This window comes from Colobus angolensis, unplaced genomic scaffold (assembly GCF_000951035.1).
Source record: "Colobus angolensis palliatus isolate OR3802 unplaced genomic scaffold, Cang.pa_1.0 Scaffold23, whole genome shotgun sequence".
In the NCBI taxonomy this organism is placed as follows: domain Eukaryota; kingdom Metazoa; phylum Chordata; class Mammalia; order Primates; family Cercopithecidae; genus Colobus; species Colobus angolensis.
Window position 1 is genome coordinate 7,579,244 of NW_012115488.1, and position 21,904 is coordinate 7,601,147.

A 21,904-nucleotide genomic window follows, 5' to 3' on the forward strand; every position below is an offset into this window, starting at 1 on the left:
TTTTTTATTTTAAGTACCGATTTTTGTTGAAGTACAGCATGGTTGCCTATTGGGCCTTAAAAATCTCTAAGGCATATCTAAATATTTCCCCATAGTATGTCACAAGTCCATGTTAAGCAATCTTTCTAAACTTTCGAAATTTATTTACCCTTACAAGTTTGAAGTCTCTTAATTTAATGTATTTCTTACAATGTCATCTAGACAGAATAGTTATATTGATCAATACTTTATTTTTAGCTCACTTAACTTTACTCGAGTTAAAAATTATTTTCAAAAGTGGAAATCACTCTTTCATTTATTATAAATATATTATTTTCCATTTTGTACCTTACCAGTAATACACAGAAGATACTTCCCATTGGAAAACATTTTTTTTGAGCAATTTATGGTAGATTACACAGATTATAACCTAAGATTTCTGCTTTGTGGGAGAAATTATGGGGCAATAGAGTCATGATAGCTGTAATAAGAATTGCAAAAATGCTCCCACTTCATTTTTTATGTAGTATAATCATCAAGGATAGCATTTTCCTTTATATAAAGAAATGTCATATTCCTATAAGTTCTTTATTGTCATTAAGAATTAAATGTTTAAAGATAAGTTGTGATTGTGCATTATATGTTAGAAATGGAAAAATCTTTATAATTAACTGACATCTCAAAGAATTTTATGTTTTCCATGCAATTATCTTACATGATAGGTAGGAGGCATATTTCTTTAATTTAAGGGAACAAAGTAGATGAGTGCCCTCAGCCGTTATAAAGTATGCGTGGTTGGGACATCCCTGGAAAGGAAATGGAAATAGTATTTATGGAGAAGGTTTTTTTGAGCTTCTGCTGTTTGAAATAGAATTACGGACTGGAAAAGATCTTTAGAAAATATCTGGTCCATGTTTCTCCTTATACAGAGAAGGGAACTTGAGCTTCATGAGGTTTAGGGACTTGCCCAGAGCTGTACATGATTAATGAGCCTGCAGAAGATGTGGGGATACCGTTTGTCTCTTCTGCTTCTCAGAGTTATGAATGTGCTTTGCACAATGTCATACTGATCTCTCAGACTCTTCAATCCTGAAGAACTTAACCGGATGTGAAGAGCAAATTCCTTTGGTGTGAATCCATTTAAAAAGATATTCCATTTGTTTTGCAGTTTTATAACATGCAGATTTATTGACTTCAGAAAATTAAGGAATTAGTTAAGCTCCCAAAATATTTTTAATAAATTAAATATATTCATAATGTAAGCAAACGAATTAGTTTAGGAAACTTTATCTATCTAAGTTCACCAGAATCCTATGCTCCTCTCATTAAGAACGCAAGTTGAGGCTGTTCTGTCAGGCTGTGCATTGTGTTTTTCTTCTCTGAACGCTCAGGAGATTGGCATTACTCTGCAGTAGTGTCACAGCCCGCAGTCATTTAATGCCTCTTCTTGTGAGGCCAGGATTCCACGCCCAAGTGCATTTAGTAGGTCAGTACAGTAATTTTAAATGTCTTTCTTTCAATCTTTTGCCATCTTCAATTATACCTTTCCACCCTACTATTTGTGTAATTTTCTTCTGTCTGAAGTCTCTTTACTGTTATTCTCTATTGCACAGCATGACAAATTACCCATCAAGCCATATCTTTTCAGCCCAGAAATGCGCAATAACACGGAGTCATGGCATTATCGCATGTTGTGCACTTTATTTCCTCACAGTTCATTCAAGTGTGTCACTTTATTTTCCTGGCTTCCTTTTGTCATCATGGAGATTAACCATTTTATCCTTCCTAAACTTTAGAAACAATTAGAATTTCATTACAGTGGAAGCTGAGAGTGAATGCTTGCTCAGTACTATATGGAGTATACTTTTCATATTATCAGTGGCAAAATTAAAGTCATGAATCCTGAGTCTTTTTCAAAGGAGAGACTTTAGAGGTTATTATACAGCTGAGTAACCCCGGCTCTGGGCAAGAGAATTATTTGAGGCTGTGGTCACCAAACACATTAACCGTAAGAAACCATTTAGTCTGACATTGAGTACCTGATTCTTATATTCTCCTGGGAATTATGAAACTCTCTGGGACCCATGTGTTCTGTACACGGAATCTTTTTTTTCCCCCTCTTAGCTTTAGCTAAATACCAATTGTATGCAATGAGATACAATAGACATTGCAAGTATGTGCTAGAAAATCAATTGGTATTGATGCTCTAATCAGCAGGGCTGCAGCTGGTATGTAGACACACCACTGGAAATGGTGATTAAGATCGTATTCAAAAGCATTAAAAAAAAAAAAAACCCACAACGTTTAGATCACTGTTCAGATAGATTGCTGTTTTGCTGGGATAGTAGATGATTTGGGAGTCCAGTGGTACTTCTAGATGCTGCTAGATTAATTTATAAGATTTTAAAATAACAATCTATTTTATGTGTTAAGTTTATAATATATTTTTATTTACATACTTATAGGGTATAAGACAGTTATTATTGGTAAACAAACAAGCAAAAGTTCAAAGCTCCTTTGATGCAGCCAACTTACCAGCCTGCCAGATACTGAAGATAAGCTGAATACACAAGAAAAGATCAAAAAAGAAAAGCAGTGTGGTGACTGTTGAGAACACAGTTGGTGAAGAGATTGAGAAGGCAGAGAGAAGAGAGAGACAGTGACAGAGAGGCTGTCGGAGGGGAGAAGAGAAAAGGAGGAAAGGAATGGCAATGAGTTTAAAATGATCAGGAGGAGAAAAGCCAGTAAGAATTATTATATGTCAAGGAAGTTTTCAGAAATTAAAGAAATAGGACAATGAGTGTATGAGGCAGGGTTTCCTACTCATGAGCTAGTGATTAACTAAAAATACTAGCTAAAAAGTTCTTTCAGAAAAAAATTCAGAATGAAAAGAGGCTTGAACTAGAAAAGGTAGTTGTGTTCGTAAAACTATTTTCTAATTTAGATCCGTTTTCCTGTCAATACCTTTAAGTTGTACTGAAAATACACTGATTGAAAGTTCAACCATTATACAGTCATTTGTCACTTAACAATAGGGTTACATTCAGAGAAATGCATTATTGGGTATTTTGATGCTGTGCAAAATCACAAAGTGGACTTCCACACCCCTTGATGGTATAGCCTACTACACACCTAGGCTGTATGCCTGTTGCTCCTAGGCTGTAACCCTGTACAGCATGTGACTGTACTGAGTACTGTAGGTAATTGGAACATAATGGTAAGTATTTGTGTATCTAAACATAGAAAAGACACAGTAAAAATACAGTATAAAAAATTTTTTAAATGGTACATTATTTCCTAACAGTTCATACAAATGTGCACTTTATTTTCTTGGCTTCCTTTTGTCACTGTGGAGAGTAACCATTTTATCCTTCCTAAACTTCAGAAACAATTAGAATTTAATTATAATGGAAGCTGTGCTTCCACTATAACGTGCAGGGCACTTAACCATGAACAGAGCTTGCAGGACTGGAAGTTGCTCTGGGTGAGTCAGTGAACGAGTGATGAGTTAATGTGAAGATCTAGGTCGTTACTATACACTACTGTAGACTTAGAAACACTGTAAACTTAGGCTACTCTACATTTATAGCAAATGTTTTTCTTCTCTTAATAATGAATTAACCTTAGCATACAATAAGTTTTTTACCTTATAAACTTTTTATTTTTTAATTTTTTACTCTTATGATAGACTTAGCTTAAAACAAGCACATTGTACAGCTATGCAAAATATTTTTCTTTATATCCTTATTCTCTACTTCTGCCTATTAAAATTTTTATTTTTACTTTTAAAATTCTTCTATTAAAAACTAAGACACAAACACTCACATTAGCCTAAGCTAACACACGGTCAGGATCATCAATATCACTGTCTTTCACCTCCACATCTGTCCCACTGGAAGGTCTTCGGGGCAGTAACACGTACAGAGCTGTCATCTCCTACGATAACAGTGCCTTCTTTTGGAATACCTCCTGATGAACCTGTCAGAGGCTGTTTTATAGTTAACTTCTTTTTTATATATAAATAGAAAGGGTGCACTCTAAAATAGCAGTAAAAGTATAGTATCGTAAATATGTAAACCAGTAACATATTCATTATCGTTATCAAGTATTATGTACTGTACATAATTGTATGTGCTAGACTTTTATGTGACTGGCAGCACAGTAGGTGTGTTTACACCAACATCACCACAAACACGTGAGTGACGTGTTGTGCTAACATTACGATGGCTACGACCTCACTAGGTGATAAGAATTTTCAGCTCCATTATAATCTTACGAGACCACTGTTATTATGTGGCTCATGACTGTACATAGTTTTCCATTCTTAGTATTTTTATAAGTAGGAAATACGCTGGATGTTTAAAATAAATGTAGGTACAGAGAGGTCTACATATCTTTGACACACAGCTAAGCTCTAGTCTAGAATTATCAAAGCACAACTGGAAGATGAGAGAACAAAACTATAGAATATGAGTGTCTTTTAGAAATAGTGACCATCACAGAAAAGGCAGGCTATTGATATTATCTTAAGCTTAGGGTTTTATGAAGGCAAGTTTCTATCGAGAGGAGCAAAAATTTGGCACTGGAAGCATTTAATAGTAGATTTTTAAACCATAAAACACAGCACACCTTACCATGTATGATTTTAAATAGCAGTCAGAGGATTTTTTAAGGGAAAGTGAGGAAAGGAAACTCTGGGAAAGAGGAAATAGCAACAAAAATTAAAAACTGCAGAAAACTTACTAATTTTAAACTACTTTTAACTGTAGTTTTCTATGTGCTCTTCACAAATTACTCAAAGATAAACTAGGACAGGAATTATTAAAGTCTTTTTCATAGATGGGGAAAATAAGACTCAGTAAAAAAGAGACTTAGTTAAAGTCACATAACCTAGTGGACCAAGTAGTATTAGAACTGAGGTCTCTAGAACTCTGCTGTCCAATATGGTAGCCACTAGCCCCACAGTGCTATCGAGCACTTGAAATGTGCCTAGTTCTGAGATGCGCTGTAAGTGTAAGACATGCACTAGATTTCAAACATTTAGTACAAGGAAAAAGGAATGTAAAATATCTCGTAAACAGTTTTTATATTGATTACATTATACTGTGAATATATTGGGTTAAGTATTATTGAAATCAGTTTCATCTGTTTATATTTCCTTTTTTTTGTTTTTTTCTGAGATAGAGTTTCACTCTTGTTACTGAAGCTGGAGTGCAATGGTGTGATCTCGGCTCACTGCAGCCTCCGCCTCCTGGGTTCAAGCAATTCTCCTGCCTCAGCCCCCCGGGTAGCCGGGATTACAGGCGTGGGCCACCACTCCCGGCTAATTTTTTGTATTTTTAGTAGAAACGGGGTTTCACCATGTTAGCCAGGCTGGTCTCAAACTCCTTACCTCTGGTGATCTGCCCACCTCGGCCTCCCAAAGTGCTGGGATTACAGGTGTGAGCCACCATGCCTGGCTACTATTTACTTTTTAATATGGCTACTAGAAAAATGGAAATTACTAATGTAACTTGCATCATACTTCTATTGCTACTATAGGCACCTCATTCAGTATTTTTCCAGAAAAATAAAGGGAAGAAAGAAAGGAGGGAGAACTGGTTATTATGGTGTTTGAAGCAAAACATTAATCCTTCAGTTAGAGTGTGTCTCAGTTTTATCTATCATTTAAAAAATTCCGTTCTATAAAAGAAATCTTTTAGTACCTAATATTTGTAAGGGTGGTCCCAAACATGATGTTGAGCATAGCTTTGATGAGAGGGGAAAAGGATCCTAACAGGAGAGAATGCCTTTTCTGGGATTCTTGAACCATATTTACTTGGAAGGAAGCATAAAAAAGAAAGATTCTCTCTTAGACTTTGAAGGATCTCTTTTAAAGGAACCATAATTAGTGTAGATGTGAAGAACCTGAGACTTTCTTGGCTGGGCTAGGATACTGGTGTCAGGCATCTATGGGCATTTTGGCATGTGCAAGGAGGGGGCATTCATGGTCCGTTATGTCAGCACATCCACGCTAATCCCACCCACCCACATGAAGGAGGACCTTGGCTGAGGACACATGAATGAAACACATTAAGGAGTAGCTATATGAAAAACACAGCGCGAAGCAAGGATAAGCACGAATAGTGTTGAAAAAGTAATGAACCATGAGATCTCTATAATAGTCTTTTAATAGATACATTGTTGAATAACACTGATGTGCACTAGGTTAGTTATAACTGACTACAACTGATTTCATGAGCTTTATGGCCAATGAGCATCTAGTTCTTAAAGAAAGAAATGAACCTACTGCTGTCACTTAGAACTCCCTCTACTAATTAGTGCTACAGATCCGAGTCTCTGAAAATATTAATATTTTTACAACAGTTTTCAAAACTTAGAGAGCAACAAAGGAAAATTGAACGACTCTAGCAATTCTTCAAGGTTTGAGCCCAAGGAGAAAAACATATTTATGTGATATCTGAAATGAAATTCCACTTTGAAAATTCTAGATCTATTTGAAATCTGTCATTTTAAAATTAATCACTGTTTTCCTTTAATACAGTCTGTGTAAAGAATCCCAATTCACTTCTGAACAGTTCTCCTGCCTTCCCAGATACATGGAAATTCACTACTGTTGCTGACAAACAAAATGCCACAAGATTTGTCATACAAATCACATTATAAGAGGTTCCAAAAACTTGACAACGTTGACAGTTGTTTTCAGCAAATGGCTGCTTTACTCTGTACTGTCAATGTTGATGTCCTTGTGCACATGTAAAAGAGCAATGTGATTAAGGCAAGCTTGTCCACGCTATATCTGAGCCAAGTTTTCCGTCTCCGCGTGGCACTGAAAGATTGCTCAGCTGTTGCAGATAAGGCAGGAATAGCTAGCAGATTTCTGCCATTTAAAAAAAAAAAAACATTCTCTGGGCATGCATTTCTGTAGGAATTTACCAACATCTGCTGCTGACCTAAAGTTTTCTATAGAAGTGGCATCTTTAATTTATAGAAGTAATTCACAATGGTATTGGTCAAGACTGATTTCCTTAGGAAATAATGAATTGCATCCACCAAGAAAAGATGGGTTGAAATTTAATAACATTTATAGTCTCTAAATTGTTATTGGAGCTTCAGGCATCATGCTTGTTTGGACTATCCTAAATTTATTTTCTGCATGTTCTCTAAATTATATTTCAGCAGAGAAACTTTTTAGAAAAAAGAATAAAGAGCTAAGAGATTTTGATGATTCCACAGAAGGCCTACACTTCACACTTATCTTTTTTTTTATAGGCTCTTTGAAAAATGTTTGATTTTTGGAAGCTAATTTATTCTGGAAGAATTTTGTAGTTAAATTTCAGTGTGATTTAAAATTGTCATATGTGCTATCCTCAAAAGAACATACAGGATTTAGGTATTTCCTATAGTCAAGGTAACTTTTGATAATCTCGGATTCCTTTTTTAATTGGACATCAGTTTATTTACCATCTTAATGACCATTTTTCATTTTAGAAATTTGTCCTCTGTCTATATCAGTTTTTAATTGTTTCTTTTGAAATATGATGCTCCTCAGGTAAAAATACAAAAGTTAGTTCTGGCAATTCAAACCAGCCTTGTGGTGATGCATTTGTTATTTGATTCATCTATTCTTACTCTTGGTCACCTTCTAGTACAGCTGCATGCATTAAGTGTCTGACTTGTCTTTGAAAATCTTAAGCCACATTCTTTGGAACAGTTGCTTCAAGTTGGTTGAAATTCTCTGTGGCACTTTTTTCCATACACAGGAGCCAGCAGCCACCACAGCAGACACATAGTTTCCAAGAACTTAGGCATGGTTCGTGATTCCTGAATCTCAACAATTTCTTGTAGGAATTGGAATGCCATGTAAGGTGTCAGAAACCTTTGTGCTGTAAATTATAATTTTAAAAGTATACATTTGTACTGTAAAGTTAATTTGGCATATGTAATTTTAAAATATTTTCATTTTTGTAACTAGCAGAAGAACACAATTTGAAAACCTGCTAATAAAAAATTTAACCCAATGGCCATGAGCAAGTAATTATCTTAAAGTATTAGATAAAAAATTCTTTTAGGAAAATTTCAGGATGAAAAGAGAGTTGAACTAGAAAAGCTGATTGCTTTTATAAAACAACTCTTTATTGTCTAATCTAGGCTCACATTTTCCTGTGAACACCTTTAGGTTGTACTAAAAATATAGCAATTGAAAGTTCAAATTTTAAGTCTCAAATTACTGCCTTTCAGATCCATTGAGGCATCTAAAAAATGGGTCAAGGTAACAATGCATAATTTGAAAAGTTAGCAAAAAGTTGCTGGTGGAAAAAAATGAAAATCTATGTAATTGTAATAACCTTTAACTCCTGTCTTATTTCCATTGTTCCATGAACATTTTAGGAAACAAAAATTCTTGTGAAACATTTGCCACAGCTTGCTTCTTTATTTTCACATAGTCAAGGGAGAAGAAAGGAGAAATTTCCCATAGAGTGTTTAGACCCTCTGATTAAGCAACTGATTAAAAAAAGCATGAGTGGTTTATAAAAAAAGAGAGTAAATACAGAAAAGCAAAATGTATATCAATAGATAAGAGCATGCAGATAGGAAAAACATGGATATGCTTTGTTTTCCAGCTGCCAGTTTTCATTTTCACAAATTTTTATCTTGTAAACTTTCCTTAGAGTTATATTGATAATGACATTTTGCTCTTGATAACAGCTTATAGACTGGAAATAAGACAATAATGTACAATTTATGACATTGGTGAAGTTCTGGTCTTAGCCCTATTTTAAATTTTAATTTTGGGTTTAATTCCAAAAGTGTGTAATCTGTCCAGAGCTCAGATCTTCTCACTACCAGTATCTTCCCCAAGGCTTTGGTTTAATCAACTGATAGACAAAGGCAAACAGTGTGGGGAAAATAAAACCACTATTTGAGTATATAGTTTAAAAAGAAATTTCTTTTCTTGAGTATACCCAATAATCATGTTTTTTAATACACATTTTGAGTTTACCTCCTGACACAATAGTTTTCAAGAAGTAAGGATAAATTGTTCCTCATGGACTCCCAGGAAATATCAGAAATATATTATGGAACTATTAGTTTGGTACAAACATAATTGCTATTTTTGCCATTACTTTCCATGGTAAAAAACTGCAAATACGTTTGCACCAACCTAATAGCTCAAATAAGTGTACTTCTCTTTATCCTATTATTCCGCAAAACCATAAAACTCCAGTTTGCGAGGTGACTGGATTTACTGGAGAGTGTGATGGCTTCTCACTTGCTTTTGAACTTTCTCATGATACTGAGAATTTCCTGAGACAAAAGTGATGCTATCAATCATACAATAAGTACTTACATGAAAGTTTTCTTGTATATTCCCGGGATGTGCAAGGTGAAGTCTCTTTTACTGAATCTTTCTAGAGTTGGGAAATATTTTACTGGTTGGTTGTTTTCTATTTCATTTGGCTATGCTGCAAAGTACTAGTTGGGGTAAGGCAATTAAATCAGGTTTAAAATAAATAATCTCCTGTGGACAGGAGAGTCTTTCTCTCCAGTGACTGAATCTTCTAGAAGAAGTTCAGGGCCCTTCTGCTGTGACTGCATTACTGGGAAATGGTAATGTGTAAGGACTTATACAAGAAGTGCAGGTAGAAAGTAACTAAGCACAACAGAAGATTAAAAAACTGAATATTTCATTCTTTTGACAAGGTTATCAGTTATGATTAAGAAGCTACGATGGCCTGATGTCACCTACAAGATTAAGTCTAGATTTCTCAATGTGGCACATAAAGACTTCTTGCACTGCCTACTTTTCAGACTCTTCCACACTATTTCTTCATAGCTGTACCAAGCTATGAATTACCACATACAAATCATGTTATGACCATAGCTGGAATGTCTTCCGTCAGAAAATCATCTCAGTTTTATCTGCCTTAGGAACATGTATTAAATCTTTCAAGATAGGGTTCAAATGGCATATCTTTGGTGAAATATCCCCTGAACATCCAAGGACATTAGTAGGTCTTTCACTTTATTCCTGTTTTTGGCATTTATGCATACTGTGTTACACCGTGTAGTACTTAAAGATATGCTTATCTCCCAAGCTAAGCTGTGAGCCTTTTGAGTGTAGGGATTATGTCGAATCCATTTGTGTATTCCTTGGACCTTGCATAGTGCCTGGTTTGTGATAGGGTGCTATGTAAATGTTTGTTAAAGGAGATGTAACTTTGTAGAATATCTGTGCCCCAGCTTCAGTCATTATGGAGGGTCCACCTGTCATCAGAATCTCTTGTATTGGGCATGTTGAGAAATCTATCTACAAATGAAATGCTCTTCATGCATATCATCGACATTCAAGAGCCCTTACAAGGTTCATTTACCTTAAATGATGTATTTATCTTCATGTGCAGTTTAGTCTGTGGGTCTAGAATAATTGCTTTTAGCATCACACTTAATATAGAAAAGCTAATTTGGGTACACTGCAACTTATAAAGAGGTAGCGGAACCGTATGCCCACCATTTTTATTTAAAAGTATTCCATGCAATTCAGAACTAAAGTTGGTAGAGAAAATTAACAACAAAGTCTAAAATACTAATACCTCATATAACAAGTGGTCAGTTTCAAACATGACACTATAGCTAGGAATCAAGAAATAATGAGAAGAGCCTAAAAATGCAAAGGAAAAATAGTTCACAATATCAATAATGGTAAAAGAGCCTTTCATTCTTCTACCCAGACAGAGCCTATTCTTATTCTACATGTAGTTGTAACAGGCTTTTGTTTGTTTGTTTCCATGTTTTTAGAAAATTAAAGGGGTGAATTACTCAAATTTGCAATCACAGATTACAGATTCAGGCAAATGAAAGAAACAAGACATGATAGCAGATAATATAATTTTAGAAAGTCCAAGAAAATACTATTAAAAAACAGATCAAAATGCTTAGATCGTGGGATTATTTCAGTATCGTTCTACCTAGTCTGACCTTATGGCCTTACCTCCAAATTAAGGGCCAAGTCTTTCAGACATTTCTTGCCTCTTTCTCTACCCCATTAGACCATTTATCTGAAGAGAGACCCATTTGTCTCTCTTCTCTCAAGATTCTTTTCCTGGAACTTGTTCTGTTAAATACATACCATCCCATTTCTCAGACTCTTAGTGTGGCTTTTAGAGGTGAGCACAAATGAAGATCCAAGCGCAGGGTAAAAATATGAATTTAGCATCTGCGTACATCACTAATATCTCCCTGCACACACACACACACACACACACATTATACATATATATAAAAACTCCTGCTTCTGAATCCCTGGAGCTCTCAGTAGTTCCCCGTGGAGCTCCCAGACAAGCCCAGTCTTCACTTGCAATGCAGACACCTCCAATACCTGCCCTGCCAGGCTACTGGATGTGCCAGGTCTCAGGGCACAGTCATTCCTATCTGGCATCTTCCACTGCTGATGAATTCTGACAACCTAACTGGAAATTTGAGGTGATAACTTTTAGAAACTCTGGATTTCGTAGCTGGCTCATTGGAAATCTCCAAAGAAATTCCCAGACTGACAATGGCTTTGGAAGTTCGAGGAACGGCGAAGATTACCACAAAAACTGTAGAATTTTCACAGAAGTATTGTCCTATAGACCATGAACTGCAATGGAGACAATCTCCCTTATCCAATGAATGATTCTCCTCTAAAATGCCATATTGTGACTTTCTTTACTTGTGTCACTGGTTGTCATTACCTTCCACAGACAAAGTTCTTCAGCGTTGAGCCTGTGTCTCTGTACTGCTCTGCTATCCAAGATAAGAGTATGTCTGGGGTTTCTGGGGCTTTAGTGTGTATAGCATTGCTTTCCTGACATGAATTTTGAACTACTAGTGTTACCACTTTCCACTTTGTGATAATTTATTACTCTATTCCATGCTTGTGTTTTAGATCTAGCTCTTATGGTACAATTCAGGCACTTTTATGTGCATTCCTACTTGCTTAGATAAAATTACAACACATGGCTTCATAAGTACGATGTGTAGGTTCACAAGGAAAGGCTTACTTCCCACCATCTCTCTCCCCCGTCTCAGTGAATTGGGTAACTCTAACAATTCTCTGCCATTCATCTTGGTGGCAAACATCATCTCCAAGATCCCGTAATTTCCACTGCCAGGACTGTCACAACTATGCTGACTATATGGCCATCACTGAGGATCAGTTTAAGGCCCTTTGAGAATTAAACATTATTTTCATTATTTGTCAACTGTTTAAAATTATTCTGTTTGCTCTTTGGAGCCTTGAGAGCTTGTAGTCTTCAGTGAAAATACCTCAATAATACCTAAATGTTATGATTTCTCCAGCTCTTATTTTATTCAATGAAAATAGGTGATTTTATCACCAATGAGCTCAAAAGTTTCTTTCAGTTCCTCTGATTATTTTATATTGTTTTTTGTTTAAAACAAGTCTTAGGATGTTTGGTTCTATTTCTCATTTGAGCAGTGATGCCAAAGGGATGGCTTCTGTCTCTGAGGTCATCAGTTTGATTGCAAGCTTTATAGGGGGAGCTGATCCCACCAAGATAACCATTTGGTAATTTTTTTTTGGCACGAGTCTAAGATTTAATTTTTTTTAGCTGAGCATATGGCATTGTACCTAGGTTTTCTTGGCTTTCTTTTTATTGTATTTCTAGATTTTTACAGGCACTGACACCTTTAAGAGGGGTGGGTAATACACTCGCTAATGTTTCCTATTGTGTTTCTGAAAACCTGTGTCAGAAAATACACTGTCTCGAACTGGGAAGATGTGAGATTCTTAATTTTAAAGGACTCCATTAATATTGGTAGGTACTTTTTTCAAGTCAGAGTAACTCAGAATTTCTCTAATGCATGTGCGACATCTAATATACATTCAGAAAAATGAAAAATCAGTATTTAAGATGATTTTTTTGGAAAAAATTCAGCAAAAATGAATTAACTTTATAAAAAATTATTCATTTCATTGGCATGAAGTAAAATGTGTCATAAATAATAAGTACTCTGTTATACCATTTTATTGATTTAAATAAAAAGGATATAGTTTAAGGAATCAATCCACCAAATAGGTACCTCATACATAGAAATTATGGAACTTGCATCTCTTAAAAATGTAAACAAGTAGAATGAAAAAGAAAAATAAAGTGTTAACAAATGAACATATTGCTTAAAATTACTGGTAAGACTGGTAAATTCTAATTAATAAAATCTTCACAATGATTCTTCAACAAATGAACATTTACTAAATACCTGTAAAGTTGGAGTAGTCAGCATGACTTCTTAAGTATTAAACTGTCAAAGATATGAGAAAATATGGATGCATTTTTTTAATGATATGTATGCTTTGAATAAGTGCACAGAATCAGGCTTGCTATTTTAAAGAGTTAATACTTTTGTAGGAAAAAACAGTCACGAGAAATGCCCATTGAGGCACATATTAAAACTCTTAACTGAAATTAAGAATGTTTTTAAGACAAACTCCTTTCTGTGCTTTAACTATGGTGAAAGTCAGTTATGTGCAAGCATTAACTTTAAAGAAAACCTCTTCAGTGTGTCTGGTGCATAACGTGAAGTAACGCTGCATGTTTTCCAGTCTGATGGCAGTAATGCAGGTTCCCTAGAAAGAAGACAAGGAACAAGTTTTCACAGAAGTGAGCTTTTGCCTGCAGTGGCTGAGATGACTCACTCATATCACAGGGGATAATTTCATTGCAACCATTGAGAATTTTGTTATTTTCCTTCTGGGAGAAGGAATAGATGGGTTTATTTTAAGTACAGGGCAAAGGGATTGTTAGTGGGAATTCTACACAAAACTACACAAGATGTGAGCTAGACAAGAATCATTCATATTCTTAAGATAAGTTACTTCAAAATATGAGTATAATTACCCCTAAAATGTCACTTTGAGTTGCTTTATTTTTATTTTATTTTATTTTATTTTTTTGCTTTGCTTTTTTTGTTTCTTTGAAGGTAAAGGAAACACTTAAAATAATGACTGGGGTTACTGGTATTTATAGCCAGAGTTGTCCAGCAATGCCTCTTTTCATCTTCAAATAAACAGATGACCATATGTAAAATAACCATTGTATAGTCTGAGTGCTTTAAATCTGGCTTTTATGTTTGGAATGCACCTAATATCACCTACAAAGATCAGCACTGCTATCCTCAAGCTCCTGCTTTGCTTGAGAGTCCACAGAAGACACAGAAAACTAGGCTGCATCCTGTGCGCCTGCCTTCCAACTTGCCTCGGGCTAATGCATGCAGCGATAGGTCAGATTGTGTCAGGGTTCTATGCAAACTGCCTAAGATCACTTGGGGCCCCACTGGCAGCACTGAAAGGCATTGCTGGGTTTACAGTCTCCCGAATAGTTCCAACCTGTTGTTGAGAGTCAAGCCACGATGTAGAAAGAATCACCTCACTTTCCCAGGGCTGCTCCGCAGAGCGAGTGGCCACTAGCTCTCCTTTCCTATGACCCCAGTGCTGTTTGGGTTTGCTCTCCAGAAGAACACATAGATACATTTGCAGCTGGTGGGGGCACTGCTTTACTGCCTACCGTGGAATGCATGCCAAATAAAAACCATCGTGATTTGAAATAGGCAATCTTATTTGCTTTTTAGGTCACTCGGATGTTCAAACACGCATAACCAACCATCGGTATGAGAAATTCTCCTTTAAGCTCATAGTGTATTACAACCCATGACTTTTCAACTCAGGGAATGATACTCATTTCTCTGTCTGTTCCACACAGCACAACTTCTTCTTTATTGCATTTAGAATGGTGTAACTGAAAGGCAATAAGGAAAGGCAATATCATCGAGTGGTTCACATTACGCTGAATTTTATTGTAGTCTGGCATTGTGAGTGAACCTTTGGAATCCTTGAAAGCAGCATAAAGGCAGAGTCTGCTTCTAATGGACTGAAGAAAAATATTCTGACATAGTGATAAGTGAGGTGACTTCTAGAAATCACGACTTGAAACATTTTCTGAACAAGTGCTGTTTCTGTTGTCCCAATGCACAGAATGGTATTGAAACAGCCTGCTATAGGCCAGAACCACTTAATTTTTTTTTCCCTAAGGGCAGAACTTCATTTTTAGAGATATAGAATGATCCACAACTCCAAATTCCAGCTAAAATTTCTTTTCTTCCATTCTCCTCCAATTATTCTCTCAAACTATTATATCAAAGGTATTAGAATTTAGGTGCTATTATCATATTTACTTTAGTATGTTTATTTTCCAGTTGTAAAATGGACACATAAGAGATTTTTATAATTATCAAATGTCTAATTTTTAAACAATAAGTCATTTTATTGTCTTCATTCTTCTCTGCGTTTGAAGGATATGGAGTTGCGTATTCTTAAGGTTTGGATTGTTTTAGGGAACTAGAATAGATGTATTTTTCACCTCCTATGAGAATTTCAGGAGCAGTAATAAAGGGCGAATCAACACAGGGACATCTCCCTGCATATTATGGTTCAAATCAGAAATGAACACTTTTTAAATATGACTGAGAGTCACAGATTTTTACAGGATGTCAGGAAAACAATCTCCCCCTTTATTAACACAAACAGAAACTATTTTTTCCTCTTTCCTCTCTTCTCTACCACTGCCATGTTCCTGTTCTACACTTTTCCCCAACTAACCTCTTCTGTTGTTGTGCCTGGCACATAGTAGGTGCAGAGCAAATATTTGTGTGTGTGAATTAATGAAGGAAGGACGTTCAGGATACAAGAACTGCTTGGTTCACTTGAGTCAGCTGGCTGTTAGTAGTGTGTTCAGTGTATAAACTGGATACGTTGTTGACAACTTTTTTTGCTCTTTGTGTGCATAAGCTAAGAATAAACAGCACTGAAGGGAAGGGAGTGCTTCATTCATCGGGGGATTACACCATCATAAACTCACCAAAGTGTACCACACAGAGCCAGTGATCACAGAAGACAGGCAACCCAGGCCCTGTCATTAAATATAGAAGCCTGTCTTCACTGTTTTTATCCAGACAGACTCTCTGTGTTTTGGAAATTTCCACCACACTTCCTTTTGAGTTGCTCCTTTTCTCAAGATACCAAAACTATTGCTTTACAAAAGTAGACTTGGTCTGGGAATCTGGTAGAATGAAGGCTATACATTTCCTCATCCCCCGAAGAACGTTCAGTATTTCTTGCTGACTTTTATGTCCCTGTCTTTCATTTTGTTTTTGTTTTATGGCTGAGTTTTTTGAGTCTCTCTTCTATGAAAAGTGGCTTCTTCTAAGTGAAAGTACTTAATAAGAGAGTGCTCAGTTTGCAGTCAAGACTGCAAGGAGACTAGACACTCTGACATTCTGTTTTAAGAGTTGAGGTCCATGACTAAACAACTCCTCTTTCTCTAGACCAAATAAAAGTCTTATCATCTCATGTATGTATCTTTAATCGGACACCAATCATACATGGAACATTAAGGAGAATAGGTAAAGTTATCTATGGTTTGCCAGAAATGTTTCACACCCAAAGGCTCAATACTTTCACCTGTGAATCATTTTGTGTGTGTATGTGAGAGGTAGGAATAGTCAGGTAACATCTTTGTTTTGGGTTATTTAAAGGATACACCATTTAATCTTTCATACAGTACTGAAAATATTCATAACAGTTTTCTAGTTTAAAGATACTTTAATATTTAATGCAGTATTTTAATTACATTTAAAAATATGTTTTAAAAACAAAATGTTTAAAAATTTTAGAAAATTTTATTCGATAGCTTTTCATATTACTAAGAATATACTAAAATAAGGAAATGGGTGAGAATAATGGTGAAGCCATAGCAAAGGCAGAGACGTGTCCCTTCTGCAGAAGTGACAACGGGACAAGCAGGCTGTGAGGACTTAGCTCTCTGAACAATTTTCACATCCCTGAATGATCTCTAATATCCATTAGGCTTGTGTTACAGATGCTTGTTTTCCTTACTTTCCTGTAAGGCCTTACAGTAATTTAAAGTAACCAGAATATGTTTCAATGCCTTGTTACCTGAAAAAGTCAAACATACTCATGTTATACAGGTAAAATAGAATAGTACATTATGTGAAAGTTATTTGTAAACTGTCAAATCATGTTCAAATATGAGGTAAGGTCTGAGAAGCTTAGGATGTAAATTAGTTTCAAAACTTAACCTTTCAAGGGAAAATTTATTTGATTATTAACTTGAATTTTAGTTGCAATATGTATTCCTTGACTTTTTGAAGTAGCCTAGAGGTGGTCAGAACTTGTAGATTACAATAGTTCTTTACTTAGTTGATTATTGATCTGGTAATACTGAATACTGACAATTTAAACTCTTTGGCAGAAAGTGCTCTTATAAAACTTCTAGAAAATTTATTATTTTTAAAATTTTTATTACGTGTTTATTGTGCACAACATGATGTGTTTGTTTGTTTTGAGACGGAGTCTTGCTCTGTCGCCCAGGCTGGAGTGCAGTGGCGCGATCTCAGCTCACTGCAACCTCTGCCCCCTGGGTTCAAGCAATTCTCTGCCTCAGCCTCCCAAGTAGCTGGGATTACAGATGCCTGCCACCATGTCTGGCTAATTTTTGTATTTTTGGTAGAGACGGAGTTTCACCATCTTGCCCAGACAGGTCTTGAACTCTTTACCTTGTGATCCACCCACCTCAGGCTCCCAAAGTGATGGGATTACAAGCATGAGCCACCGTGACCGGCCCACAACATGATGTTTTGAAGTATGCATACACTGTGGGATACTTAAGTCTAGCTAATTAACAAATGTGTTACCTCACATAGACATCATTTTTGTACTGAGAACACTTAACGTTCACCATCTTTTCATTTTTAAAGAATGTAATCTATTGTCGTTAACTATAGTCACCATGCTGTACAATAGATCTCTTCAACTTATTTCTCCTAATTGTAATTATACATCCTTTCATTCACAGTCGTGTTGATTATTATTTAGCATAAATTGTTAACAAAAATCTCTTTTTCTATTTTAGAACAAATTGGAAGAATGTGAAATGTTATTAGACACAGGCACAGCATAGCAGTAGAAACATCTTAACTAAGAACCTGAAACTGAAAGAGAAAGCAACTAACTTAAAGGGCAGACAGGACACATGGTTATAATACAGCAGTAGATATTCACAGTGATGACACAAGACAAAATAATTACATTTTCATGCTAAAACCAATTTTTAAGGAGGCAAGGGCATTTATTTTATAAATAATTTAATAAAAAAGGTAAAATTAAAGTGTTTAATTGTTTATGTACCCAACAAATATATATTTGGAAAATGCTTGTCTGGGGCACATCTTGTTAATGAAGTGATCTTGTGTTTAGAACTGAAGGCAGTCCTCATCCATTCTCTCAAAAGGTGACCTTCTTTGTTCTTATAGCTCACCACACTTAATTTTCAGAGGTTTTGACATAAATCAGAAACATTCTTTGGTAGATTGTATTGTATTAAAACACTCGTCAAAAGTATAAACATTGATATCTGGAATATCTGGGAAAATGTACAATAAAGACATTTCTTCTGGTCTTCCTCTGATGGTAATATGTTCACTATTATACTAATGATGTAAGCTATGCATGTAAACCTATGCAGGTGAAATTCTGCTAAAGCCAATCCCACTACAAAACAACAGCAAAAATCCCCAAATGGCATCTGAAGATCATGGGAATTCTAAGAATGTGATGAAAATGCTTTTAGTAATATATTGAAAAGCAATTTAGTGTGTAAATAATATGTTATAGTAAATGCTTCATTTTATTCCTTCCATATACTTGTTTGTTTAGTGTCTGAAGGTTGAGAAAGGAACTAGAATTGACCTAAGGAGGCCCTCAGCCACCCATCATGTGACACTATGGCCAGGAGGATTTACTCTCTGCTCTCCTCCTCTTGACATGCCTCAAACACATCAATCATTTGCACTTGGGAAATCAACCCTCAATACCAAATTACTCCTGCCAACAAAATAGCCCAATCAGTGTGCAAAGCTGGTAGCAAGCTGGGAGAGGCCATGAGAGTGATGCTCACATGGCTCCCTCTGTTTCCGTTTCCCCAGGTCTGGGCACACACTGTCAGTGGCCCCTGACTTAGAAAGAGGCTTCATTTAAACCATTTCATTTTCTGCTCTCAGACTGGGAATTTATTTAATATGAATGTCATCATTATAACAAAACTCAACTGTATTCTAGCAAAAATTTGGCTGATCTATGAAGAATATTGGAAGGAGAATTTACCCGTGAACCCCAAAATACTAGACCACTGCATACTCAGTTCTGCAATTTTGTCATTTTAATGGACTCTTCAGAGTGCCAAATCACTAGTTCTACTGACTATACAAAAATTGGCCATCAAGATTTCTGCCTCCAATAAATTGATGCTGTTACTTCATGTTATCCACTTTGGGCTTAGAGACTGAAGGCCAAAAAGCAAGCAATTTTTATGGTAAAAAAGTGCATCAGGAGGGCAACTACATACAAAGTTACCCTCCCAGTTTGACCCGTCCTTAGGTTTTTATTGCCTGAACTGGCACCAAAGAAACTCCTTGAAAATAACACATTCCTTGTCCATTCAGTGGTTAATGATGCTTTAAAAAAAATCACAGTTTGTGACTGTGACCTAAATTATGCCAGAAGCTGTAAAACCATGGTTTCTTTAAATTCAAATATGACCCACATGCTTTAAAACCACTACACTGACCCTATAGTACTGTTGCTGAGTGTGCGTGTCCTCACATAAACACACACACACACACACACACACACACACACACACTCCCCACTTGGCATTAAATGACTCGATAAAAGAAATGGTATTTTTCAGACTTCCATGTTTAAAAAAAAAGGCTCATGAAAGAGATGTAAGTGAGCTTTAAGCCAAACATTTGTTTGGCTTTGCTGCAGCAGGCTGCAGGAATGTAAACTTTTTTTTTTTTTTTTTTTTTTTCAATGACTTCAGCTCCTAATTTGAAAGCTAGGATTTTTAGGAGTGAGCAAGAGACTATATTTGGCCAAAAAATTCTGCTGGCTTTCCTTAGCCAATCTGCACATTCAAAACAATACTTCTTTATCAAAAAAACAATAGTCTGTTTTATTCACAGCACATGTAGAAGTTGGAACATCGACTAAATTCCACTTTCTTCTCTCTCAGTGTGTCTGTAACCAGCTAATGAGCTGCAACAGAGCCTGGCCTTCATTTTCAGCAAATTAAGTTCATCCCTCATAGGAATTGTGGTCTGGCTGTGGCACCGCTTCTAGGTATGGGTGGGATTTGTTTCTTCTACCAGTTGTAGGTTAGCCACATGGGTACGTGCTGTCGCACCACACAACAACATTTTCTCTATAATAACCAGTCTAAGTAGCCTTTTACCCCACAAAAGTAGATCCCATTTAATTTACTTTGTGTTTATAGCACTCCCTCTCAAACCGCACCATTGGCACAGACTAATATTTATACAACTTTTTATTTTAAACTATTTATTTGGAGTTGAGACTTCAGTAGCACTCCCTGTCAGATTCATTGAGCATGCTTAAATTCAGGATACTGAAAATGTAAATTGGGAAGAGTGATGTTTGTTCTTGGGATTCTTTTCTCCCGTGCGTGGACACCCACACAACTCTCACTGTAGTAAAGGGAGGTTACACATGTGTTGATAACATTTGTATTACTGCTGATAGGCAATTGAACATTGATGGGTGATTTTAAGAGATTGTTTTTGCCTATCGTGTTTCCACATTTCTTTGCCAATATAGTTGGTGAAATTAGTTATGCATCATGCATCTAAAAACCTCTCATACAAAAGTGTCAATGTTGTAAAAGATTTCTTTTCATACACAAAGAAATATTACATTACTCCATTATTTTAATGGAAGTTGTTAGTCAAATACACTTTTACCACAGACAGAAAGGGAAAAAAATTCTTAATTTTGTATCTGACCTCTGCTTTGGGGCCTTACTTTAGGTTACATTTTTCTTAAATAAGGCTTTTCTATTTCTTAAAGTGAATGACGGAATGTTAACTTTAAATGGACATTTAACCACATAAAATATAGTGGCCAATGGTTCAGTTTTCTACTCAGGGTAGACACTTTATTCAGTTAATGATATTTAAACCTCATTTTCTGTGAGATCTGCATGTTGTTCTTAAATCTGATACTATTTTGTGATTTAAAATGAGTGTTGGGTTAACTTTGTTTACAAGTAAAGTATTTATCAGACCTTTGATTCTCTTTTACTTTCTTCTTTTGGTGAACATCTATCCATTTCCAAGACCCACTTATATGTTATCTCACCAAGGAAAATTTTTCCATCTTCCCAAAGGAGAACAGAACCCCATTGTATTGGAACAAGTTTTTTGAGATACGAACTAAAGCTGCTGTCCTCCTAATATTCTTATAACCTCTACCCTGCCTCTGCGTTCAAGAAACCAGAATACCTTAGAGAAGGACAACAAAGAAAACAAAAGACAATAAAGGAATCGATATCTTTGTTTTGTAACTCAAAGTTAAAGTCCAAAATTAGAAAACAGATTTGAAGGCATAATGGGTCAATTTCTATTGTGCCTTCCAAAGAAGAGTGTTGAGAAAGAAAAAAGAGGGCTTAGATGCTTTGGGGTATCTGCAAAAAGACCTAGACAATGCCTGGAATAGTAAAGAAGCAGAGAACTTTCAGGGAAGAAGGGAACAAGTCTCTAAGATGGAGCAGGACCTGGGGAAGTCTTGCTTCTCCACTGAGGAAGATGGACCTAGACCAGTGCAGAAGAGATGGCAGCTTCCCCATAGAGCAGTGAGGACAAATGATGACGTGAAGACTGGACTGCTCATTCTCACCTTCCCTTCACAGTCCCTGGCACTTTTTAAGCTCCTTGGAAATTAGAGACAATCCAGGAGAAAGGGGGATAGAAGGAGACCTTATTTCTGTTA

The 21,904-nt window shown here is 36.0% G+C and overlaps 1 long non-coding RNA gene across 1 annotated transcript in view; it reads left to right on the plus strand.

The window, feature by feature from the left end:
• Nucleotides 1-18,517, plus strand: part of LOC105513390 — a 52,431-nt gene extending 33,914 nt beyond the window's left edge. Inside the window, exon 4 of the long non-coding RNA XR_001002017.1 lies at nucleotides 17,970-18,517. This is a non-coding gene — a long non-coding RNA (uncharacterized LOC105513390). The remainder of the gene's footprint in view (nucleotides 1-17,969) is intronic.
• Nucleotides 18,518-21,904: the final 3,387 nt, after the last annotated feature.